The sequence below is a fragment of the Prionailurus bengalensis genome, chromosome C2, assembly GCF_016509475.1.
Source record: "Prionailurus bengalensis isolate Pbe53 chromosome C2, Fcat_Pben_1.1_paternal_pri, whole genome shotgun sequence".
Classification (NCBI taxonomy): domain Eukaryota; kingdom Metazoa; phylum Chordata; class Mammalia; order Carnivora; family Felidae; genus Prionailurus; species Prionailurus bengalensis.
In genome coordinates this window covers 61132102-61159687 of record NC_057350.1, presented here as the reverse complement: position 1 = coordinate 61159687, position 27586 = coordinate 61132102, and the positions used below count along the sequence as shown (strand labels likewise).

The 27586-nt window shown below is 38.2% G+C and overlaps 1 protein-coding gene across 6 annotated transcripts in view; it reads left to right on the top strand.

The window, feature by feature from the left end:
* ZBTB20 (zinc finger and BTB domain containing 20) overlaps positions 1-27586 on the top strand; it is a 785615-nt gene that overhangs the window by 632584 nt on the left and 125445 nt on the right. The window contains exon 1 of one of the 6 annotated variants that reach the window (XM_043595982.1): positions 15936-16348. The exons of the other annotated variants lie outside the window; for them this stretch is intronic. The gene's annotated coding sequence lies outside the window, so the exon portion shown is untranslated. Of the gene's footprint in view, positions 1-15935; positions 16349-27586 lie in introns of those variants that run through there. 6 annotated transcript variants of the gene reach the window in all.

The following is a 27586-nucleotide window of genomic DNA, read 5'->3' as shown; positions in this document are numbered from 1 at the left end:
CTTCCATGCTTCAGCTCCGTTACGTTACCTTTCCCCAAACTGTGGCTCCGTGACTTTAATTACACTCAGGTGGTCTGGCAACCTCATTAAAGCAATTTACTCAAGGGTGTGAATGAGGTTTAACCCTCTTAGAGAAATGTGTATTTTTAAAAAGAAACTTGTTAGACAACTGGGTTTCTTCCCCCCTGCAGGAAGTGACATATGAAAAGAGATGTTTCTAAGTAGGTCTGTCAGACACATCGTCTTTGCCCTCTGTCCCCCAGCATACAAAGCTTTATTTATGTTGGTAAAAGAGAACAACATAGGCAATCAGCCAAGCATCCCAGTGTATCTTATCTACCACCCCCCACCTAAGGTTCCTGTCTCTCTCAGCTCTGCATGTCCCTATACTTTTAATGTCACATGACACCCCTATAGCAGACACCTGCTGACCTCCACCATGTTGGACCTACCTCCTTCAGTCTTACTCTGTCCCCACTCCAAATCCTGAGTTGTGCCCCATCTCCTATTTATAATCTTATAACTGCTCTTTAAATTTACCTTTTTACATTTTGTTCCCTTGCTCTTGGATATCGTTTAGTAAATAAGTGAAGCTTAAGCACTGGGGGGCAGATGCTAATCACTAGGGACATGAACATAAGCAAGTTATTTATCATCTCTAAGCCTCTGTTTTCTCATGTGTAAAATGGGCATCTGTGAAGATTAAATATGATACATAGAATCAGCAACGTTTTGTTAAGTGTCCAATATATATAGTTACTACTATTAATATTATTTATCATCTCCACTCCCCTCAACAACTTTGAATTGGATTCCTTCTACCGGTTCTACCTTGGAGGGTCCAATTCTTCAGTGTTCTGTGCTGGTCGGTACTAGGTTCCTGGACCTTTTTATTACAGTTTACACACAAAGTAGATAATGAGAGCCTTATTTTCTGAACAAAGACAGGACATCATTTTATAAATATAAGCATATTTGTGGGTATAGTAAAAGGCAAGATTTGAAACCAGGTCTGTCCAGGAAATCAGAGACTTATGAGACTTACCATATCTTTCTTAGAATGTGAATTTTATACTCTAGATGAAGACGAATTTCAGAATCACAAGGTAGTGCTAAGCATAATTGAGAATGTGACTTCTCTGATAACCCATTGTATCAAGAAAGCAAGGTCGATTACACAAGGCAAAGTGTCTACGTTCCAGGGAGGTATTCCTCCCCACCCACAAAAGAGAAAGCAGAGGTTTTGAAGTCAGATCTGGAGTTGCCTCCAAACTCCACCACTTAAAATCCATGGACAAAAGACTCCAAAATCCCTATCATTAATATGTTACTGAAAAAGAAACTGAGGCTCCGATAAATCAAGTAATTTGACCAAGATTAATGATATCCATCTTGTAAACATATTATAAAGATTAGAAATTATGCTTAAAAGCTTGGCATGTTGTTTGGTCTAAATAAATACATTTCCTGGAAATTTAGAGCCAGGTTTCTCTTCAAGATGAAAAGGGACTGAAATTATGCCCACATTCCTTATAACCAGTCTCTCTATTTAAAAAACAAACAAAAACCTATGTAGGATTTAACAATAGAAAAACATCTTGCACATTTACATTTTTAATCTCAATTTGCCCGCTAAATATATTCAGATAGGCTGAATATCAGCTAAGTACCCTTCAACATTGATTTCCAAAAAAGGAAGTTTTCAAAGGATTCCCAATGTACTTTAGCAGTATAGAAGTATCTTTTGTACATAAGGGAAACATAGGGTGATCTGAGTCTGTGTCATAAAAAAGCCATAAAAAACGGTCACTTAACATTTTATGGAGAAATACAGAGGCACTTAGTGAACCTCACAAAAAAGAAACTTCGTATTTTGATAGATTTAATGCCTAACTTCTAAGTAGAAATATTACTCTTATCTAAATAAATCTTGAACGTTTTAGATAAGTTGAGAAATTGTATGCTGAGTGGTTTTGTTTCTTATTTCTAATGAATCAGTAATTTTGACCTGCATTCTATAGGCCTCTTTGATTTATAGTGAATAAAGTCATACTGATTTTTCAAAAATTAATACACAATCTCAAGTCACTGAGTTTCCAAATTATGGAATGGCAAATGAATAACATGCTGTCCGTGCAGTTAGTGATTTGAGGCAATTTGAACATCATGATAAAGGGGGGGGGGGATTACAAGCAGTGTTATAATTAAAGGTCTGTTGATTCTTCAGTTTAAATGCCATTGTTGAAAGATTTTTCACTCAGATGTCAAAGTCTGTGGCCAGCCAAAACTTGGCATGCTAGAACTCAGCCCAGGGAAACATTGTGTTCTACAGATTTAAAAACCAAAATCTGTTAAGAACAGAAATGTTGGGCTTGGGCTGAGTTCTCATGAATCAGAACCAGAGCATAGCCAAATACCACCGCCTCTTAACGCAAGGAAGTAGTGCAGGTGGATGTTAATGGGAAATGTTTGTTCAGATGTAAAATGAAGGGAAATCAGCATTAGATTTCAAAATACAGAGCACTGGGCTAAAGTTTTATGGAATTAAAGCATGTTTCTTTGAGAAGTTTGAGACCCTTTAGAAGCTTGTAGTTAATGGAGAGCAGTATTTACCCATCTCCCAAGGTTTGCATATTGAGGTTCAGTTTCTCCACATCACATCCCTTGTTACTGGAAAAACTTGAAGCAAAACTTTATTTGCTTAACTCCCTACGTAGAAATGTATTTCCAAACACCATGTTTCCCTTTCTTTCATTTGAAGATTACAAACCAGTGGCCTGTGAGCCGTGTCTAACTAACCCATAGATTGGGGGGTGGGGGGAGGAGGGGAAACTGGTGTCCAAAGAGTATCTTAAAATAATTTGAGAGTTTGAGCCAACCTTTAAAGATCAAGAAATCTCACCAAAAAAAATCCAGCTTCTTCCGGCTTCTCCTGCTAATTTGGAGATCTGGCAGTATTAGACCTGCATTCTTACATGGCACCAATATCTGGACCTGAACAGTGGCCTCTCCCTGCAGACAAGCCATGTCCTTTCCAGTTTGACAAAATTCCTATCACCCCATGTTTTATGCCACACCCACCTCCCTCATTTATTCTATCATCCTGGCTCCTAGAAGCATTTGACTTTTCTTCCTTTGCTTATGGTAGATGTATAAAGCAAGTTCCTTTCTTTCTTTGCATGTAGTTTTAAATTTTAAAGCTTCCAAAAATTTCTTTCCAGTAAATAATAGCACCGCAAATGCTTTGCACAATAGCACTCAACAAAGCGTTATTGAAAATGACAAAAATTGGGATGTGACAAAAATTGGAATGTAACCAAAATGTTCAAAACTTGGGAATTTCTTAAATATATGTTGACATATCTGTGGAATGGAATACTATGCAGGGTTTAAAAATGTATGTCTTAAAAGAATGCAGTTTACAAAATAATGTATGCAGCAAGATTCTTATTTTATAAAAGGGAAACATTTGCATATAAGAAAAAGGTTAAACTGATGTCTCAGGGCAGTATTAGAAAAATATATACATATGTAAAAAATATGTACAAATAAACAAATAAATAGGCCCTAAGGATAGCTTTATAGATTCACTTCCCCAAAGCTTCCTTATTCCATTTTGACCCAACAGTTGGAACATATACTGAGCTATTTTTCAATTAGCTTTGTAAAGCTGATTTTTTTTTTTGCCTTTATACTTTAGAGCATACAATCAAGAATAAGATTTCCATCGTTGTTTTAAATACTTGAAAAATATTCCTGCTTGACCACATACTAGACTGTCATCATGGCAAAGCAGGAGAATCAATTCTTGTGTTGCCCTGGAATGGCTTTGTTCATCTACAGCACCTTTTGCTAACACCAAAAGTTATTCAAAACTTAAAAAAAAAAATCTTGGAACAGAAAAACTACACATATATATGCAGTTAATAACATGAACATAAAAACTCTTAGAGGGCTGGAATTGAAACTCATCATCACAAAGGCATCAATTTTGTCCCATTTGGCCATAGGAAGCAATTTTGTCCCACTTGGCTTCCATAGGAAGCAAAGCTCACAGGTGAAAAATCCATCTCAGCATTTGTGGAAATTCTTCTGATGCCACCACTTAGCACAGTGACTGGCAAATAGGAAAGACTCCAACAGTATTTGTTAAATAAAATATGATTAAATTTACACTCCCACCAAGGAACAATTGACCCACACATCAAAAACTCAGTCATCTTTTAAGTAAAACTTAAGCAATAAAATTTGAACTTTACTCATAAAACTTCCAGATAGAGTTTGAGCTAATAATACCATTTTTTTTCCCAGAAAAAGGAAATGTGTGTTTATGTGTGTGGTTGAGTACAGGTATGAGTTGGGGGAAAAAGTGTAAATGAGTAAGAGGTGGTCCTTTCAAGGATGGGTACAGAGCTGAAGACTCCAGCTCTCTCCTGGCAGTGTTAGTTTTTACTGTTTCTGATTTGACGGTTTGGGCCATCTATTTCCACTTCTCTAGAGCATTCTTTAGCTTTGGGCTCCATTGCATCCTTCAATAATTCTCCCTTCATGTGCCCACAAAATGTATGTTTGCCTTTCTTTTTTCCCTCACGACATCTTTGAAGGCTGTGGGCAGGTTCATGGAACCCGTAGAGCTACAACACCCCTGAAGATTGGAATATCTAGTTCTGACCTGTCAATTCTAGTACCACGAAGATGGGTTTCCAGCTGCCACTGGACATCTCCACTGGATGTGCCACCCACAGCACCTCAAACTCCTATTGCTATCCTTTGGGTAGTCTAGAAGTAATCAAATCAATCCCAAGTACACCTTGTGCTTTCCTTTCCCCATGCTCTTATTCTGTATCCCTTGCCTAAAACTTCTCTTTCCAGGTTCTGTTAGAACTTTACCCATATTCCAAAGTCTATCGCAAACACTGCTTTCTTCAGGTAACTTTTTTAAGTGTCCATCATCAAATAATATTCCTGAAGCCACTAAACCTACAGAATTCTGTTAGCAACCTTTTATGGTATTTGCCTTATTTTGTGTTGTATTTTAATTATACGGTGTTTATTTTCTTCCAGATTCTAAATATTAGGTTTATGTCTTCTTATTTATCTTTGTAGCTATTTTCTAGAGCTTAGATCCTAGCAAAGTCCTTTGTTCATAGCAGGTCCTCATTAAATATTAAATTGGTTTTATATGATAAATTGGGCTTATGTATTAATGGCTATTATGTTTTGAAGGACCCAGGAAGTCCATCCACCCGAAGTGTCTCCCCTATTTTCCAGGCCATAATGTCTTCCTTAGGGAACTTTCTCTTCTACAAATGGGGATTTTCCACTAAATTGTGTCTTTTTCTTCCCTAGCAACAAACTATTGACTAGTTGATAGTTGAGTTCCCCATCTTCTAAGATTCACTCATTATCATCTAAGAGGAAACAAAGTCGTAGAAGAATAGACTAGAAGTCAGGTATGTTCTCAAGGAGGTAACAACTAGGAAAAGGTTCATGAAAGAGGTAGCGTAATGGAAAGTACCTTGGGCTGTGCCACTTATTAGTTGTGTGCCTTACTTTTCTCATCTGTAAAAATGGACAATCATAATGATTTCTATCTTACAGAGATGTGATGAGACCTAATAGTACCATATACCACATACTAAATAACGAAATTCTTAGAATAATACCTGGTACGCTCTAAGTGCTCATCAGTGTTGGCTCTTAAGTATTCATATATATGGTGTATACATAGTATATATAATCATATGCATATTAAGTATATACACTTATACATACTGAATAATACATATGCATATCTCTTTAACAACTATTGTGATTGTCATTGCTCTTTTACCCCATTTACCCAATGGCAGATCCCAGAGAAACTCCTGGATAGCCAGAGACCTTAAGTGTCTAGGGATAGAACGTTTAAAAGAAAAGAGAACTGGCTTTGTCAGACAGATGAGGCTTTAACACACAGCTCTGCCACCTCTTCACTGTGCACGTTGAGGGGGTTACTTAACCTCTCTGAGCATCAGGTTTTTCATCTACAAAATCTGAATGCCTATCTTTTACATTGACTTTGAGGATTAAACAAGCTCTTGTTCTCCCTAATCATTTTGAGATTGAATCTCATTCTTTTGTTGATTCTTATCCTTTTTCTGAACTTCACATTTGTTTTCTTGACAAATCAAATCCCAGACTTTTTGTTTGGGACAAGCTTAGAAGAAATAGGTAGCACATTGCTTCAGGAAAATGGTGGCAGCTAATAATTTTAAATTATTAATAATTTAATGCAGTAGTGGAATGTTAAAATATGTACCAATTAATATGCACCAAGCCTAATAGAGAACAAATACTTACCAAATTGTGGCTAAATCCGTAATCTAGAACAAATTTAGCAGTCCGACCAGGTTTGTTTTTTTTTTTAATGAAATATGTTGTACCTATGGAAATAATTAACTGTACTAATCCACAGCTTTTACAGTTGGTTATTTTTTTAAGTACAAGAATTTAGATTTTCACTGAAAACAGAAAGTCCTTTCCCCACAGTCCTGCTTGAAAGGAGTATGTGGGGTTTGGGGGAGGGGGGAGAGAAACAAAGGAGAAAAAGCTGTCATGAAAGTATCTACAAACTCCTGGATATTTGGATCTGAAAGAAAAAGAACCTTGTAATGTACCTTCTCACATTTAGTCCTGTTCTTGTAGTGCTGCGATGTGGCACTTAATGCTCTAGGGGACCTAGAGCAAGTGTTACAAATGCAACCAAAAGTCTCATGAAAATGAGCCTCTTAACAGTGTGTGAGCTGGTCTGCAATGGCCTCAGGAAATCCCCCCAGCTATTCACGTCCTTTTTATCCACTACATTCTCTGACTCAAAGGGAAACCTCACTTCACCTCCTTGACCAGAATTGAGCAGACATTGATTTGGTTACCCAGTGCTTTATTTATTCATTTATTAGTCTTCATCATTTGTATTCCACTAGAACAAAAGAATATATCTTTTCTTTGCATTAATTTTAAGTTTAAGAATGTGCAAATGTGTGTTTGTGGGATAGTGCATATTTTTGTTGGTATAATTTTATGGGTAGCTTGCTTTAATTTAAAATATTTTCCATCAGGGCTGTAATACTTAGAGCCTCACCATCACCCTCATCACCATACACGTAAAGTGAGCTGTTTAAAAGAGAATCATGTTTTTCTATTCACTTATGTAATTAGTCAGGTCAGGTGTCACATGGGAAAAATAAGTGGCCCAATGCATAATTTAAAAAAAAAATTAAGAATCACAACTTTTACCTCAGTGATAATGATGCGCTTATCTATGGGCATTTTATGTGTCTTAATTGCCCCCCAAGAAAAGCCAATAAGAAGTGAATCCAATTAAACAGCAGATATGTTGAAGCAAATGCTATGTATAAACCACTGTACTGGAGGCAACGGGAAATTCAGAGAAGTAGAAGTCAGGTTTTATTCTCCAGGAGCCTATAGTCTAGTCAAGGATACATGACAGAAAAAGTGGAATTGCACGCAACAACTAAAGATTTAAATAACAGCTCAAGATATTCCAGTGTGTTTTTCGCACAATTACCTTAATAATTTTATTAAAATATACCACACAGTTAATTTCTGTTCCACTTGAAGGACTCACTGATTGGGTACCATATATTCGTATAGCCACCTAAATAGCAACAGTCCATGAGATCTTCATCTGAATTCAGTTCACAGATATGTTTCAACAAAGTTTGGACAATTCAGGCAGTAATAACTTGCATTATGGCAGAATACATGTTCCTGTCCTTTTAAATGTTGAATGCCTGTTAGCTTTACTACAAATTTTCCTTCAGGAATACTTGTTGAACTAATAGATATTTCTAAGTAGATGTTTGATGTCAAGCAGCCAAGGAATGGCTTTTGGAGATATTTTCACTACTCAATACCAGCTTCGGAAGCCATGCTTTCTGCAATTGTATAATACTGAATTTGGTCTTACGTAGTGGATATGTTCAAAGTAGCGTTGACCAGAACGCAACCAATATAAATTCTGTTTAATGTATAAGCAATCATAATCAACCCAGAGATCATATAGGGACTAAAAGGAAATAACATCTCTTGTTACCACTTTAGTCATAACCTAACAAGAAGGTTCATGTAAGTTCAGGGGAAAACCATGAAGGTATATACAACTTAAGTGTCTCAAAGTATGCAAACTACCATGCCCAACATTTCTGCACATACCTTACTCTTCTGCTGAAGTGTAAATTATAATAACATCAATAATGCCAAGCAAAAGGGATCCTTAGTTTACAAAGCATTCTAGATACATCATCCCTTTTGATCCTCAGTGTGTGATCTCAACAACTTGTGAGATTGGCAAGGCACACATTATCCACATTTTACAAATGGAAAAATCTATGAAGTCTACAAGGACAGATGACTTTCTTAAGGACACAGAGCTCTTAAAAGGCACACCTGCTTCTAATGCTCACAGTGTGGCTGGCTCAGAGGAGACAGCAACCCAGACGGAATCTTTGCCACACCACAACTATCCTTCAAGGTACACAGGAGTTGCCAGAGTGTGACCTGTAGACTTAAATCTTCGGAGGATGGAAGAGCCCTCAGGCCAAGAGGTGTACCTGCTATGATTTCATGCAAGAAGGAAAAGGGATGCTTAGCTGTCTTTTTTATAACATGTGCACCACCACCACCCCCCTTATATAGAGTCCTTGGTAAATTCTGAGAATTCTCATACTTACTGATTGGATAAAGTCCTGATGGTTTTCCATGAAATCACAGTTGTGTCTGATCTGGTTGTATCAGAGTTTTTTCCAGCCCCCTAAGAGCTTGGGATTCAATATCTAAAAAAGTTTCAATCCTGACCTGGATAGTCCTTCCCACCTGTCAAGATTTATGTCTTTTCTGTTGAAAAATTTGTGAATAAAATCAGTTGTCTTTGAGCTGGCTTCCTGGAGCTTCTTGCTTATTTAAAAATATGGTATGGAAATTATGGAGATCATGGGCCACTTTACTAAAACTGCGTATCACTGGGAGTTGATAAAGAAGTATGGTTCTGAATCCCAGAAGCTGCAAGCTTTCATTTGCAGTATAGAATTCAGAGCTGTCACTAAATTTTGCTACCTGATGAATAGAAAGGCGGAGTTTCAAATCAAGAAATTCAGCACTTAGTTCCAGAAACTAAAAACATCGGTGGGTCCTCCATTCAATAATGCATCCTTTACAAGTCTACAGACTTCCAGCCTTCATTTTGGCTTGCAGAGTTAGACCTGGCACCTGAAGCTTGAATTTTTGCTATTATTACTTCAGAGCCCCAGCTGATGCAAAAAAGCAAGGCGATATCCCCAACACCTTGGTCTCAGGACACTCACAATCCAAATTAATGTTTCTTCCATAATGATAATCCTGCAGTTATAGCATGTTTTCATATTCATGATCTTATTAAGTCCTACATTAGCTGTATGCATGGACAGGGGGACTATTATTATTATTGTTATCAACATCATCATTCCCATTTTGTAGATGAGGAGATAAACTAAGAACATGATCTGTAGTCACATAGCTGATGACAAAGCCACAGTTATACCCAGGTGAGCAGGTGACCTCACTCATAGCCCATATTTTTCACCAGACTTGCCAAGGCTCACAGATTTGCCCTCTGACAGTGCTTCTCAGCCAGGTTTTAGAATTACCTAAAGGGATCTTTAAAACATAGGCACTGATATATCCACCTCTGAGTATCTGATTCACTAGGTCTGGAGTACAGCCCAAGAATTTATTTTTCTAACAATTTTCTAGGCAATTCTAATGCTGCCAAGGAGCACTGTTTTAGGAGTGCTGTTCTACAGATTGCAGTAATTGAATGGCAGTGATACATTAAGGCAAGATAGTCTTATAAGGAGGAAGTTTGTTTTGCATGATGCCACCTCATGCCTCATTCTTTTCTCCATTTGTGACCTCCACTGGGAAAGAGCAGAGCAGGTGGGGGGAGGGGAGCTGGTAAGAGGGCACCTTGCTGTTTAAAATGAGTTTAAATCTTCTGGCACTCAAGAATTGGACAGCAAAACCCTTTTACTGTGAAAGCAAAACCTTACTACTGTAGATTAACTTGGAGGTATCTGATTGCCAACCCAGCAATGAAGAAATGTTTTAAGACTGGACATGGCAAACGTGATTAGATGGCTCTATAGACAACTGATCCATTAACCAACAATCTTTAGATAGATTTCTCCATGTCAACCTAGGATGTTCTTAATGGCAAGAAAGAGAGACCCATTCTTGATCTCTCCTAGTCAACGTTTTTCTGAAGACTGGGGAGAAGTTTCTTTTATCACAGGCTCAGTTTGAGTCAACAAGGTAATACATCTGCTAAAATAAATAAGTAAAAATAAAAAATAAAAGGAAGAATCTTGCCTTTTCTAGCTTCTGGAGGCCATCTGTACTCAGCCCAGGAGCACAAATAACTCCAACCTCTTGTCTCCATCATCATCTCCTACTACTAGCAGTTACTACTAGCTCTGATCCTCCTGCCCCTCTTTTATATGAACCGCATGATTACATTTAGGGACTACCTACCTTATATAGGATAATCTCCCCATCTAAGTATCCTTAATTTAACCACATCGGCAAGACCCCTTTGACATAGAAGATAATGTTCATAGTTTCCAGGAGTTAGGACATGGATATCTTTTGTGGGGTCTTTATTCAGCCTGCCACAGCCTCTTTGTGATATGTTTCTCGGACTACGTTAAGAACATGGTACTTCTTTCTTGGCAGCAGTACGTAAGAGGTTCAATGATAAAGAAGAGGGAATGGGACTAGGAAACAGAAGAACTAGGTTCCAGCACTGGTTTTGCTTCTACCAAGTTGTGTAATCTTAAGCTCATCTGACAAAATGTCTCTGTAAAATGTTTCAGCTCTTCTCTGTGAACTGACGGAACCAAAGAATCTCCTAAACACTTCCTGTATCTAAGATCCTGTGCCTCCTTAAATCTATCTAGATGATATTTAAATCTAAAAGCAAAAGCTTGCTTACCACCTCTAATATTCAGAGTAAATCTTGTTCACCTTTCTTTTGAATTCAAAATTCACTTAAATTTTGAATTTAGTTGTGCTATCCAAGGACTTCTTACTGTAAAAATCATGGTGGGGCTAGGAAAATTGCCAGTATAAGTACTTTTTGCTACCTAATTCTTAAATATCCTATCCAATAATACTAGTTTAGTCTAAACGTCAAATCACTAGTATTGTACATATTGGATACTAGGAACACAGAAAGAATAGACTGTAATTGCATATGAAGAACTAAGAGAGAATAGTTGTTGCGTCAGCTCATCTGAGATACCATCTACTACCAAGAGCAGGTACAATACATTAAATATGCCAAGGAGAGTGTAAAGACCTTGTCCCAAAGATCTCAGTCTCAAGACATCAATGACAAACTAGAGGATAGTCACTGAGTGACTGCTGTCATTATGATAAGGGTCAAAGAGATGGAAAAGGGCTGAGATTTTATTCTTTTTGCTTTTTTTTTTCAGTTTGTTTTTTCAGTTCTCAGATAAGACCTGGAACTTGACCACTGATTCACAAAAGGAAATCGGGCTAGTTTGATACAGATCTCTCCACAGCATGGGAGTCATCCCACAAACACTGATTTTAAATGATTTACGGAAGGCCACAAAGAATAATTTGGAGGAAGTTTATAGGAAAGAAAGCTTTGAGAGCTGAACCAGAAAAGGTGCTTGAAAGTAAATCAAATTATGGCATACATTGAATTATGGCATTTATTATTATGTGCAGAGTATGCATGGAATTTTGAACTAAAAGCCGAGGAAGCAAAGGTCTAGAAACTCTCATGCATAGTAAATAAATTAACCCTTTATTCTGTTACTTTCTGCGCTCCCTATATTTGGTGGACTTGTTCATACAAATGTACACTGAAAAGGACTAATAAACCATGCTCTACCTTGAGTACATTCAACTATTTGTGCATATGATTCAAATACATGCCTCCAGGAGATTTTCTTTGGTATGATGTCGACACAGTCTGTATTTCAAAGGCCAAGAATTCTTTGGGAAAAGAAGAAGGGTCATGTGTGTTTATGACTGTCAAACTTTCCTAAGTTTATTAAGTTGAATCCTTTGTCCTTTTCTTCCATAATTTTGAAGATTATTCTAGTAATATGGTTGGTGAAGAAAAAAACCTGCCAAATAAGTCAGGGTCTAATAATTGTATTAATGACTGTTCTAAAACCCGTGAGTTCAGTATACTATACCATTCAGAACCGTGTTGTTTCTACTTTAAAAGATCAGTTTTCATTGCTAATTTTGGTGCTGGAAACTATACAGTATAAGGAAATCAGTTTATCATGAGCATCATGATAAATCAGCTCTTGAAATATCTGCCCATGAGGAAAAAAACTATATGATTGGAATCCTGTCACCAAGGAAATGGTTTAAAAATCTGTTTATTTCAAATATTAGCTTCAGCTAGTTATCTTTTTGTGATGACTTTAATTCTTTTGCCCATTCATTCATTTATTACATGGCTCCTATACAGTAATCAGTTAGAAGAAAAGAACACCCCATACTATTATGCAAACCTTAAATATAACTATATGTTTTTGTGTGTTCCTATGCTTTTTTAAAGAGCACATTTGTGACAGGAAATGAAGAATGGCATAGTCGGGGAAAAATTAAAGAGACACGATGTAATTATCCGAACTGGAATTAAGCCAATTAATAACCCGTGTGCTAACACTACCCTCAAAGTGCTGAAAATGTCGTCAGATATTTAAATGCCCTGGGTGGTCATAGCCAGCAATCTTCGCCTCATCCATTTGCAACAGCACACAGGGACAGGGCTCACCCTGGCTTCTGAGGAAGGGCCGCCACCTGAAGTGAGCTACTGAAGAGTTATAGGTGCAGATTGCATAATCCGAGCACAAGTGATTGTGCACAGATTTTCACTTATTTTTAATGAAATCAAAACACTGGTGTCTTATTCAACACACATTTACTGAATAATACCTACCGTGTGGCAGCCCAGCATCATGGTTGAGGATACAGGCTTCAAAGTCACCCTGCCTGGATTTCATCTCTAGCTCCACACTTACTAGATGTGTGCTCTTGAACACGTTATCTCACCCCTCTATTCCTCGGGGTTTTTTTCTATGAAATGAGGATTTGTAGTGCTTAATTCATAGAGTTGCTGTGACACTAAGGTATGACACAAATATCAAGTACTTAGCAGAGGGATGAGCACAAATCAAGTACTCGGTAATATGTTGGTTGTTATTATTATTATTATTATTATTATTATTATTATTATGAGCTGGGAAATATGCCAAAGTCTGGGTAGAAAGAGATCAAACAATTCTCAGATGATGTTTGGAGTTTAAATTCTAGAACTTTGGGATTCTAAGTTTTGTAATCTCTACTGCCAGTGCTTTCCAGTAGAAATCTGTATATTAGGTCCCTGCTTTACTATGAGTATCCCTGTCTTGAACCTACATGCTTTGAATATAACACACTCAGCACATCCATAGCACACAGTTTTATTTATTTATACCCTCACTGTATGCCTACCTCAATAATAATTACCACGTAATACCATCCATGGACTGTATATATGTTAGCTCATGTCATGCTTAGAACAACCATGTGGGATTAATATTATCACCTTTTACAGGTAGGGAAACTGAGGCTCTGAGAGTGGCCATGACTTACTTACACAGTGTTATAAAGGTCTCTTTGACTCCAAAGCTCATTCCCTTCTTCACCCAATTCACCCCACATGGATTTACTAAGCACATCACTTCTCTGCTGTAAGTTCTTGCCTATCAGGTGCTTTGAGACCTGCAGGAGGACCAGTGTCAAAATCGGTGGTCCCACCTCTCCCTAAATTGACTGACTGTGGACCAGGTGTTTTAGACACATCACAGCAGCCATTGTTAAAGAGTTGATGTACAAATAAACTAAATGACTCTGGCTATGACTTCTCTCGGCTTACTCGTCCTCCAGTGGGCTCCCAGGTGCCTGACATTTCTGTCAATTTTCTTCTTCCACCCTAAGTAGCAACAGCGTCACTGAAGCATGACTGAGAAGGAGTTTTCCCTTTTATGTACACCATGATTCTTGTTTTAGGACAAGAGACTTCATCTCTCCAGTGACACCTGATGGTACTGCTCTTTTCATAAGCACCTCTTCCCCCTTAAAGAAAAAAAAAAGCACCTTCAATTATCTGTTGTCAAAAGGGAGATCCTTACTGAATAGGATCATATGTGTCAAAAAAAAAAAAGATACTATCCAATGTATGGGCAGGTAATACTGTTTTCCCTTTCTCTTTTAGAAGCTCATTTCAATTGAAATATATAGGAAGAGTTGCCCACAGCTAATGTTCCAGGTAGCAAATCTCACCAGTGATTAGAACGGCATTGTAGGCTAATCGCCTCAATCTCTTTCACCCACAGTGTGCCTACATTTTAAAAATGACTTGTAGGAGAAAACAACATCTTCTTACATGGTGACATACAGCAGACGATATACATAGAGAGAATTGCAAACTCTGGGAGAGATCTCTGTGGGTCGATCCACTGGCCTTCATTAGCTTGGAATGTGACACCAACTATACCTTGTCGAGACAGGCCCTCTACCACACTGTATTTTTCTACTTTTTTTTCCTGACACTGAATTAAGACTTAAATCCCTATCCTTAGAATTCAAAATGGACAAGAAAATGTTTCAACTTAGCTATCTAGGCGTTTTAAAAACTGGAGGTTTGTGCAGTAACTGCAGGGATGGAGCAATCTTGTTATTCTGGAGACAAGGGTGATAGCCATACCTGTTGGGCCAGAGTCTGTAACGAAAACTGGAGGTTAGCTGGTATGACAGGCAGAGCACCAGCCTGGTGGGCTGCTGAGGCCCTGGGTTCCAATGTCAACTTGCGATTGCCTTTGTAATTTATTGGCCTGAGTCTCCGGGCCTCAGTTTCCTCGTCTGCTAAATTAGGGCGTTGGGGAGATTGATCTCCGTGGCTTTTTCCGGCTCTGGTATTCTCTGGGTCTGCAAATCGCCTTCAGTGTCTGCCATCGTCTGCCTTGCCAGCTCTGTTTGTCACAAAGATTAATCCATTTTAACTGTACCTTAGAGTGCTCCCGGGAGAGAGGATGGATGGATTGTTTTGCACCTATTATTGCATCAGAACTTTTGCCTTTTTAGACAAGATCGTGCCGTGCCTAAAATCTGTCTGCCTGTCTGCCCACTGACTTTGTCTGTGCTGATCTCTTGCCACGGTGCCTCTTCTCCCAGCATCCATCTCCCTCCAAGATCTAGACTAGGCATCTGACTGTACCTGTCTTGTTCTCTGCAGCATCTGTCTGCTACGCTCCTAGACCATCGTTAATAAACTTTCACACATTACACGCAGACCCTAATATATGGGCACCTGCACACAAATATCTACTGTTCATAAAACTAGGGGAGAAAACTCCCTTTTTTAAAAGACCTCTATCTAGTGCCATTTGTATTTGCACTTTTTGTTTAGTTGTAAGTTTTAATAGTTCCCCCTTTGAGGATTTGTCAGTACGAGCAGTATTGCTTATCAGAACACACCAACAGTCTTTTTGTAATATTCGCTTTTCCCCTTTGGTTCAGCCGAGCCTGCTGACAGATCATTCAAATTCAATTGTTTTATGTCTAAGCCGAACAGCTAATTAAAGTAGGGATGATTAACCTGACTGGCAGTGTCGCTCTCCCTCGCGCTCTCTCTCCCTCTCCCTTTCTCTCTCTCCCTCCCTCCTGCTCCAATCAGTCTTTTTCTCACACTCTCTCTCTCCTTCCGTGTGTGTCTCTCTCTCCCTCTCTCTCTCCCTCTCTCTCTCTCCCCCCCCTCTCCCTCTCTCCCCCCTCTCTCTTCCTCTCTCGGTCTCTCTCTCCCTCCTTCGGTTGGTCTCTCTCTCTCTCTGTCTCTTGCTCTACTGTTTTTTTTTTCCTCTCTCTCTCTCCTAAACGTGGTCTGCTTGCTGATGGCAGAATGGCACTCGGAGATTTGTGCATTGTGTCTGGTTTCCTACGGGCAGGCTGACCCAGTGCCTCCAGGGACTTATCAATAGACCACTCAGAAGAGACACAGACAGGAGAGAGGAGGAGGGGTGGGGGGAGAGAGAGAGAATCAATATCAAGAATAGAAGGAGCTCCGAAGCCATTTTTTTTTTAAAGAAGTATCGGGACTTGGGAGAGGGTGACAAAGAAGGTTTTTCAAAGAGGCAGTGGAGGAGGTTCTAATAAATTTGGAAGGAAACAGTTCCCTGTCTTGGGAAAAGGAGAACTCCTGACTGATTAGCATTCACACCAGGTATGAGATGTTCGCTACCCCTTATCACTGTGTCGCAACCGAGATGGAAAAGCCTTTTTTTTTTTTTTTTAGGAGACTGAGGGAGCATGTATTTCGCTGTGTTTGTTGTTGGGGGGTAAGGGGGGTGGCGTGAGATCTGTGGGCATTTGTGTATGGGAGCAGAAAGAATGGAAGCAGTACAACGGGGGGTGGGAAAGAGTATGGAGTATGTTACTGTCTTCCCTGTCTTTGTGCACCCCTGGGGGGTTACCCAAGTTCATTTCTAGCAGGTGGATTTGGACGGGAGTTACTTAACGCTTGACCGCCAGTTTTGAAAAAAAAGAAAAAGAAAAAAAACGTTGCTTCCTATGTCTATTAAAGGAAGCTCCAATTTCTCTCTCTCTCTCTCTCTCTCTCTCTCTGTCTCCCTCTCTCTCTACCTCTCTCTCTCTCCCACTCTCTCTCCGTCTCTCTCTCCCTCACTCTCTCCCTCTCTCTCTCTCTCTCCCTCTGCCCCCCCATCCGTCTTCCCCTCTCTCCCTCTCCCTCTCTCCTCTTTTTTTCCCTCTTCTAAGCAGACAGCGGGAGGGCTCCTGGCTCCCAGCCAGCCCAAAAGCCTCTAAGTGTTTTGCACTTGTTTCAGGGAGTAGCTGCCCGGGGATTTTTCAGCATTTTCACTAGAGAACAAAGAGTTCTTTACAAAGGGAAGGGGGGGGGGGGAAGTGAGCTTAATGTCTGATATATGTTTTTCTATTTTTATTAGTTTTTCGCCTAAAAAGAAAGAGACAGGAACAGAACATTCACTCTATAATGACACAAAGACATTCAAAAGAAATCCGGTTATCTTTTCTCCCCATCACCCCAAGATATATACATAAAAAACAAAAAGGAAAAAGGCTAATGAAGTTGGATATGTTGCTCTTTTCTCCTCTTTTAATCTTTCTAAATCCAACTGTTCTTATGCTCACTCTGCTATTTTTTTCTACTCACAATAAAAGTTGTTCAGGATGTATCTTCTCTTATCATCTCTTTACCCTTTCTGGGTCCCCAAAATCCTGCGGAGGGGAGAAGGAGAGTACACCAAATAATCAGTTTAGTGGTGAGAACATCCTCTACTTTTGCCACTTGGGTAAAAAGTTAATTAAGGGATTCGGGCTCCCCAAATGCCAATGGGGTGCACTAGTTCACTCAGTCTCACAAGTGTTGGTACTGCCTGTGTCGCTTTTCAGTTATTAAAGAAAAGGTACTAAAGGGAGCAGATATTTGTATTTTATTTTTGTTTCCATCTAATTACGTAAATGCCAAAAACCCCCGGAGAGATGGCTTGCCCCCTCCATGATACACTAGTTCAAGTGAAATAGAGTCTAGACAGAGATTTTTCAGCGATGCTGACTGCCATGTAGCTTTGTGTTCTCCACTTGATTTTTTGCCTATGCTTGTATATTTTTACCATGAATTTGTGTTTGTAGCAAACATTCCAGAATGCTTATCATTTTCAAATTAATGCTCCGAGAAAAGAAAAAAAGAAATCAGCATGTGAACTGTATGTGCAAAATGTACTAACCAATTCCATCGTTTTCTAAATGCATTTATATCTTTATACTAATATTCTTGAATTACAAACTCAAGAAAATGCTTTCTTTCTAAAAGTTCTCCTCCTAATGCATTTGTATCTCGATTGTCACTTGGAAATCTTTTTAAGGTACCTAACAGACATAAAACAGAACAAGGAGGAAAATGCACAAGCACCAGAAAAATCCTTAAATATGTATTATGTACAATACCTAACTAGAGATAACTATTTTACCAAGTGAAAATGAGCTACAGCAGTTGTTTCAAGATTCAGAAACTCTTTTCTTTCTTTTCTCTTCTTTTTTTTTTTTCCATTCACTGAAAATACAATCTATTCCTGTCCCTGGGGAGAAAAACTGTAGGGAAAATATAGATATATACATTTTTTCATATTTTTAGACTGCATTTATATAACTACTTCTTAAGAGTGTAACACATATCAGGGCAGTGTGATGTCTACTAGTCAGTAAACCCTTCTGGCTGGGAGGTGTGAGCGCCTTATGTTTGAAGTAACTTGATAACAAGGACTCTTCGGGAAACCTTACTTGTGTATGTGTTGCCTCAGTAATGACCCTCAGACAAAAAACAAGAACTAGGTGGCCACTTGAACTCCCTGAAAGACATTAGATTTAGGGGAACTTTTGACAAATCCAAATTTTCTAGGGTAGCTCCCTTATATTTATGTATTTTTTTCGGGAAGATTCTTGTATTGCCTCCAGACTTTTCTCTTTGTAAAGATTTTTATGCTTCTAATAGTGCTTCAGGACAAAAGGATCTTTAAAGAGAAAGTCATCAAAATAAGAGAAAAGAAACTCAGTCTCTAAAAAGTTTTATATTGAAGGCAAGAGCTTCCCCCCCCCCACACACACACACTTTTGGCTTCTTTCTGATTTTTTTTCCCCTGAACTCTTTTGTTGCTGTGGGCTGTTGTGTTTACATTTTTGTTTTTTGTTTTGGTTTGGTTTTTTGGGTTTGGTTTTTGTTGTTGTTGTTGTTGTTGTTGTTGTTGTTGTTTTGCTCTTGCTTTTTTTTTGTTTTGTTTTGTTTTGTTTTTGTTTTTGGTCTATTTTTTATGTGACCAAAGGGGTCTATGAAGGGGCAGAAGGGCTACGGGTAAGAGGCTGTTACTGAAAGCTGCACTAGCCCCTCTTGATCCCAACTCAGGCAGCTCCTATCAGCTAGTTGTGCCGCCAAGAGTACAGTGAAAGGTGATAGCTGTCATTCTGAGATTCTTCGTGGATCTGACCTGAGAGTAACACATTCACAGTCGAGGAGAAAAGGGAAAAAAAAATAGAGGAGGAGGAAAGAAAAGCTCTTTGAGCTGGAATACACTGGCCCTTTCTTCCTGTAGGCAATCCGCTCCAGTTCTTGGCGACGTGTCCTGCACTATCAGATATCATATGACTTTTTATTTAGATTCCTTTTCGGAGAATGGCCTGTTAGGACTCTGTTTGTTTTCTTTTATTTAATTTCCTTCTCCCCTCACCCGCTAGTTTTGTGTATCTGTGTGAGAGAGAGAGGGGGAGAGAGAGAGAGAGAGAGAGAGAGAGGGTGTGTGTGTGTGTGTGTGTGTGTGTGTGTGTGCGCGCATGCATATGTGTGTGCAATTTTTATCTTTGTTTTTGTTCTGTTGATCTGATGCTTTATTTAAGGACAAAGCTTTAATTATTTCAGTATACTGGTTTAATCATTTGCCAAAAAGAAACCTCATTCTAGGCTTTTTGTGGGGTCCATTTTTAAACACATCCATTAACACATGAGGGTAGAGATCCTAACTGGCTGCGGGTCGGCCCTTGGCCCACTCCCTTACCTTAAGTTAACCACCCCCCCCCTTCCTCAGCATGCAGGGTAGTGTGAGTTAGGAAACACCTGTGCCGAGTTGAGAGGGAAATAAAAGTAGAAGCAACTTCTTCAAATCTGCACTCCTAGTTTCACTTTAATAAACTTTTTTTTTTAATCGTTGGCTTCTTTTTTTTTTTTTTTTTTTGGCACCCTCTGCTGAGTTTGAAAGCATCAGAGATCCTGAACGATGTGTCTGTGGAGCTTTTGTGAGGTCAGCTGAGCACCCCTGCAAAGTAGAGCAAGGGCTGAAAGTCATTCAGAGACTTCAGAATTAAGTGGGAGATTTCAAGAAGATCTCTGAGATCTGGGGGGCCGTGAAGGGTTTGGTGATAGATGGTAAAATGGCATAACTTGGGGATACTCAGGGAAGAGAAAGAGAGAAATTCCTAGGCAGGAGTAACACAGGCATTCCTGCTGCATTTGGTACTTTGAGAATCATATTTAATCAAATTTTTATTTTTATTTTGTGTAACTTGCAATTTAGCCAATTGATAATGTGATTGCCTTCCCTCCATGCTTCCTGTATCAAACAGAGGAATTAAACTAACATTATTATGGGGTTTCTCCTAAATTTTTGATGTATCTGTTTTTCAATTTTGGAGAGTTCAGATTTTAGTTAGCAGAAGAAAAACATAACTTCTCTAGGTGTGTGCAAATGGCTGGTTGCCTATGCATTATTCTCATCATGATGTACTTTATCTACGCATAAGCATAATATATCCTGTCTGTATCAGGGTTTTTTTAAAGTACAGTAATAAACTAGACAGCCCTGAATGTTCAGATGACCATTACATTCTTTAAGCCCACTGTTGTTAGTTCCTTGTTACTTTCTCTAAAATGGTTTTTCACAGACCTTAAATTTCTAATGCTTATCTTAGCCAGAGGTGAGTTCTGTTGAAACTTGGAGGGAAATTTATTCCACCCCTTTAAGAGTACCCAAAAGGGAAGGGAGAACTATTTTTCGTTCAACAAAAAATTTTAGAAGCCTTTCTTTCCCCCAGCGGAAAACTCCAAAACAGCTTTGTCTCAGAACGTTAAACTTGGCATGGATAAGAAATGTGAGTTTTGCTTTGTTTGAGGAAATTTGTTTTTGAAACAACAACGTTATAAATATTTTTAAATTGCCTGCTGAGCATGCGCTGTGTCTGACTTTATTCATAGTTTTAAACACACACCAAAGTGCAGTCTTCTGAATGGCCACAGGTAAGGCTGTTGAATTGTATGATCTTTCTCAGAGCTACCTTCAGGGAGTCTACTCAGTTTTCCAGAAGGGAAAAGGGCGAGAGCTGAGTTTAGACCTGGACTCCCTTCTAAAAATCGTAGAGCAAAAGTAGATTCCCCCATTCAGGCTTGCACATTATACTTAGGGTAAGTACTATTCAACTTTCCTTTCTTATAGGAGTCGCTTGCCTTAACTTTTCGGCTTCATACTAGCAGACTAAATTAAGAAAAAATTTAACTCAGTAAGGTATTTGACTGAAGTAGAAAATCTGCAGATTTTTAAGGGCATCTATTGTGCATAAATTTGGAGATACGAGAATTTGCCAGTGAAATGATAGCAGCTCTGTTCTTACAGAGCAAAGATGTGCTAGTCTGAACATGCCTGATCTCATCTGGAATCGAAAGCTAAATCTAGGTGGGCCTGTAATAATACCAGAAAAGGAACACATGTATCTTTTGTGCAACCTTTTCTTTCTTTCTTTCTTTCTTTCTTTCTTTCTTTCTTTCTCTTTTTTTTTTAGCCAGGCTTCCAAAGGGAATGACAAAGAAGTAGGTTCTCCTCTTGTTTAATAAGTAGTCATATATTTTGCTCCTAGAGATATGTGTTTCCAGTTGTTTTGGGTTGTTTTGTTTTGTTGTTGTCACTGTTGTGGAAGTATATTTTTTCCTGTCAGTGATTGTTAACACTTTCCATTTTTCAGAAGGTTTTATCTCCATTAACTCCGTTTGATGTTTCCTCACTTGGTTACCTTTCTCAAGTCTGCGATGACCCTCCCAGGCTTTGCAATTCTGATCGATTCTTGTCAGAAATATATTTATTCATTAGCTGTTTGTTATAGTTATGATGGAGATAATGTTGTTTTTCAGGCCTTTATAACTATCCAAACAAATTTCATTTTGAGGTGAAATTTCTCATAGTTTTCTTGACTCAGAACTGAACTTGTCTTGGAAAGACTTGAAAAAAATCCAATGAGCCGTTGTTGGGTTTATTTTTGTTTTTGTTTTTGTTTTTTTGAGAACTAAATATTTTAGCAAATCCAGGTGGATTCTTTTACGAAATACATACTGATATGCAATGTTTTTCTAATTTGTCTTTCCTTTCATGCTTTAAAACAGAACCTGAAAAATAAATGTGTAAAAAAAAAAAAGAAAGAAAGAGAAAAACTGCCAGGTTAATGTTGATATTTTAAATGAACAATTTAAAATAATTCAAAGTTTCGATTTCCATGCAACATATCACCTTTCAATGTCAGTCAGAAATACTTTGTGCAGATATACGTAGACACACAGACCCAGATACGCAACTCCACTTTACATTTATATTAATTTTATTTTTACACAAAAGAGGATTAGCATTAATGCAAACTTTTATTAATTTATTGTATTCTATTTTTCCTATAATTTAGAAATCCAGTTAACTACTGTCTCCATATGATTATCTAATATATGTATTTACTTATTAATGTCTATTTGTATTCTAATAAGGTATCTTAATTTATAGAGCATTTTTATAAGTCTTACACACACTTGAATTTTATGCAGCTATATTAACATTCCAGTTTATTCAGATACGGTTTGCTTTGTTCCATATCTGTGACTGTGTTAAGAAGTTTTTTACTTTCCCAGTCTAGAAAGACTATGGCCATTTTTTCCTATATATGATTTCTATATATCTTCAGTATAATGAAGAAGAAACTTTCTAACCTTGTGATCGCCTGGAAAACTTTCAAACAAGTGGGAGAAGTCATTTTTACCTTGCTATTGCCCAGTCTGTCTGTTTGCCCTCACTGTGCTACCCCTCACCCCCAGCAACCCTGAGAAAACAACAGTAATCAACATGATAAGATAATTTTTCTGATCACAGAACCAGGAAATACCAAAGAAAATTGTGGCATATGTAGGAAAATGCCAAGAGCTTCTCCAGTAAGATCAGCTGTTTTTGTACTTTTTTTTTTCTCTCCTGAATTTTGTTTGTGACTCTTTTGGCTTGCTGAAGCATATCCCCATAATCTTACGAAGCCACAGCAAATTCCCAATGCCACAACAACACTGTGCAGCTGGGGAGAGCCCAGAAGAACTGGTCCTGGGTGGCTGCAGACTTCCCCAGCAATGATGCCAGGCGGGAGGAGTAAGTAGACTTCTCTTTGCTTTTTACCTGGGCTGCTCAACTGGCCAGGTGGAGTGGTTTTCTTTCTGTAGCTTTCCCCTTAGCTATCTAGGCTTTTCCTTTAGTAACCAAAGGCTTCCTGCCTTTCCAAGGATGGTTTATATAGCAAAGCATCCCATTTTTCTTTTGTACTGAAACATGGAAAGCTTTGGAGATTGGGAAGGGTGAAGGAAAGGGGCTCAGAGTATCTGGGAAATAGTCAAAATGGCCTCAGACTCAAAGCTGTTTGATGGCTATAACTTTCTTTATTCTCTCCAGAGCCTCTGAGAGGTTGAAAGTAGTGAATGGGATAACTGTAGGGTACAAACTATGATCTAACTGATTCAGTAGATGGAGCTCTTCCCCCTAAGTCTGTATTTAAATTAATGTCCCACTCTGCTTTGTGGGGCTGTTTCAAGGTATGTCATTACTACACATGTAAAATCAAGGGCCTAGAGAACTGGAGAAGAGATTTCCTGGCACTTTTCAAAAGAGATAAAGCTTTTGCTCTGAAACCCAAAACATGGTACAGGGGAAAAGTAAGGATGGGGTAGGGAAATGAAGTTTACATATCTAAATATCTCCCTGTGTTGATAGTCCTAAGTGTGAAGTTAAATCCTAGCACTTATTATACAAGTGATCATTACTTTAGATGCAGAAAAATGCATGGAACATGTAGGATTTGGGCTGTATTTGTTACAAATCTTCCAGGCTATCTGAACTGTGCAGATCTCCTCTTATTTGATTCTGCAAAGGAATCTTAACACTGTAATGCAATTGTTTCATCCAATTAGTCTAGAGAACCTGGCTGAAATGTTACAAATTCTGAATTGTGACAGCGCAGAGGAGGGCAAAGCAGCTGTGTTAGTAAGGTGCCTTTATGGAAGCCAAAATATTTTCAGCAATAACTGAAAATAGATCTCCGGTATCTGTTTTAATATGGAAAGAACTACTTGTTTATTTCTTTCTAAATTAACTGAAATGAATAATTGCCATAAAATTTGTCTCAGTGTTATGTTTTTCTCAGTGCCAATAGAGTAAGTTCGATCATGTCCCTCCCCAGTATCAGGAGGGAAAATATATGTATTCTGTATGTAGTAAATTATCTTCTTTAGTGAATGTCTGCTCACAGATTGGAGATATTATTGCATATCTCTTGTTAAATCTTGATAAGATCATTTGGCCAAAGTAGAACTCGGCTTGGCTTTAGAACCCAAAGAAATAGCATTTTTAAGGGACTTGGATTTCCTTTGCATACCACGTGTCTGAGTCCGATACGGTCCAGGAAAATAGAGAGGATGAGACAAAATTATTCCTAAGCAGCCGCCGTAGGCCAAACACTGAAACAGTGCCAACCTGGACCAATCAGGCCGGCTTCTCAGAAGATACATGCTTTTGTCGAACACTTACATGAAGAGAAAGAGGGAGGACGCCCTTGAAATTGCATTCGTATGAATGATTCCTCACTAATTTCAATAAAGTCCATGGTAATAAATTCATGATTTTTATTCTTTTTTAAAGCAGAAAATGTGAGTTTTCTTGTCCAGCTAAGGATCTCTAAATGCTGTACTCTGACATCTTTTGAACAAAACTATCCTTTTGAATTTAAGCAAGTGAAAAACTTCTCACAGAGAGCAAAGAGTAAAATTGATGGAAACTCAAAATCAATTCCAAACCCATTTCTGGCATGATGAGAATAACATTTGTGCTGTGTTTAAAGCAGTTTAAAACAAGAAAATGATAAAATGATCAATATACTTAAAGCCAAAAATAACCAGGAGAGAACAATCTGTAATCCATTCCCATTCCTGAAACCCTCACTTTTGATCGAACATGAAAATAACCGAATGTATCTTTTATAAGGTGGCATTGTCAGCCTTATAAAATACAGCCATGATGAGATGCCAAGCTTTCAGGTCTATTAAGCTATGTTTTCATAATTAAGCCAAATTTCTATCTTTAAACTACTGTGGATTTATTTATTTGTGCATACCCTGACAGTAGAAAGAGCAAAGTTGAGAAATATATAGAATGTCGCAGTGACCCACATTGCCACTTTGCAGTCTCTGAGCTCTATTTATTAAAAAAAAAAAAAAAAAAAAAAAAAAAAAAAAAAAAAGTTTAAGCTACAGCAAAAAGAATATTTTCCACTATATCTCAAAATCAGTGAATTAGTCAATGTGGAACAGGCTGAAAATTTCTTTAAAAATGCCTGATTCTCGACTAGTTTATTAAATTCAACACACACGTAAGTATAAATCACCTATATTTTAGGCTCATTGCTTTAATAGACTGAAAAACTAAGTTCACATTAATAAATTTTGGACCTGTGGATTCAAGGTCAGTGAAATGCCACTTTTCAGATTTACAAAACCCTCTCTTTGATATAAAATTTTGCCCCAACGAATGATTTTCTGCCAATTTTTCAGAGTCATTTGACTGGCTAGTTATATATCGATCAGATAAAATAAATTGTTCTTCTGGATGAAGAAGTCCTAACTGACAAAATTTAAATGGCAACAAATTGCATAAGCACGTTTAGTTCCGTTGACCTAGGGTGCAGTAGGAATGATGATAATTCTAAATGAGCACTGTGACGAATGTCACTACAAAGAAGCATGTATGATTATATCAGTAAGAGTGAACTCAGTGGGGAAGGTCAGAAGGGTGAGACACAGGGGCTGTGACAGGGTGGGGGCTAGTGATTAAAGTTATTGGAGAATGTTTAAAGCTGTGGCATGCTGGAAAATTAACATGCCGGAAAAAAATAGAGTCAATCAATTTTAAAAGTAGATAGGAAGGCAATCCTTTTTTCTATAAGATATAATCAAGTGAAGAATTTTAACAACCTCCTAAGCTTTGGCTGTCCAGTGTGATACTGGTAAAGAGATGTTGTATACATCTGCTTAAAGATTCCTATAAGTGTAATTGTTATAGCAACTTGTTATGCTATTGTTTGAAGTTGAAAAGCTCTGCGTTAAGTGTCAACAAAGCAAATGTCAGCATCATAGAATCATAATCATTACATCTTAGAGCTTGAAGGAGCCTTACATATCTCAATATGGGTGAGTGAAAACTCTCCAGAAAAAAAAATACTGAATATATGGTCACAAGACCACATAGAATTTGAGAAAATATGTATTTTTTATGTATTACAATGACTTATATTTGGAAAAATTTTAATAGGAAAGCTTAAAAAATAGAGAAAATAAAGCTCCACAAATTTCATCTTGACTAGTGGTGATGTACAATGGATTCTGTGAACCAGGGATCTAAATAGAGAAGAGTGAAAAAAATTCAGAAAAGGATAAGGTTTTATTTTCATCAAAAGGGACGGGGGGGGGGGTTGACAGATTAAGAAATGCTATCTGGGCTTAAACCCTTTAGTTTATTGATAAGAAAATTTAAACAGAGAAGTGACAAAATTTTCTCGAGATGAGGAAGGCAAATTGTATTAGAACTCAGGTTTTCTAGCTACGGCTCCTATACCACATTCTGACCCCTAAAACATTTTTTATAAAAATAAAAACTAAATGATATTCCAGAAGTAATTGAGTAAGAGAGCAAAGGAACCAAGCCCTTTGGGTTCCTATTGCCTTAACCAATAACCTTACCTTAATGGGGCAGGGGCAAACATGTGCTAAGGATAAGGCATTCTGGGGAATAAAAGAAAATGCATCCAGATCTTGCACTTCCTGGACATCCTCTGCAGTTAACACTGCTCCCCTGACATTCATATCTCCTCCAAAGTGTATGTCATATCTCTTCTTCCATCTGCCCCCACCGAAAGAAAGACAGACAGAAAAAAAGAAAGAAGAAAGAAGAAAGAAAGAAAGAAGAAAAGAAAGAAAGAAAGAAAGAAAGAAAGAAAGAAAGAAGAAGGAAGGAAGGAAGGAAGGAAGGAAGGAAGGAAGGAAGGAAAAGAAAAAAAAATTTGAGAAACTGTAGCCAGAAGATCTTTTGAAAAGAAGTCCTTCTTCCTAGAAATCTTTTTGTACAGATGGATGTATCTTATTATCTTATCAAAGTATGAGTTCTAATCAGAGGGTGCTGAGCCAACAAGTTTAAACACATTACAGACTGGGCTACTCCTTGCTTCCTAAGCACACACCACATTTTCACATCCCTGTTCCTTTTCCCCTGGTGTTCTTTATTTCTACCAGACTCTTTTTACTTATTTATTTTTTAAGTTTTATTTATTTGGGGGCGTCTGGGTGGCTCAGTCGGTTAAGCCTCCGACTTCGGCTCAGGTCATGATCTCACGGTCCGTGAGTTCGAGCCCCGCGTCGGGCTCTGTGCTGACAGCTCAGAGCCTGGAGCCCGTTTCAGATTCTGTGTGTCCCTCTCTCTCTGACCCTCCCCTGCTCATGCTCTTTCTCTCTCTGTCTCAAAAATAAATAAACGTTAAAAAAATTTTTTTTAAAGTTTTATTTATTTGTTTTGAGAGAGAGAACATGAGCAGAGGAGGGACAGAGAGA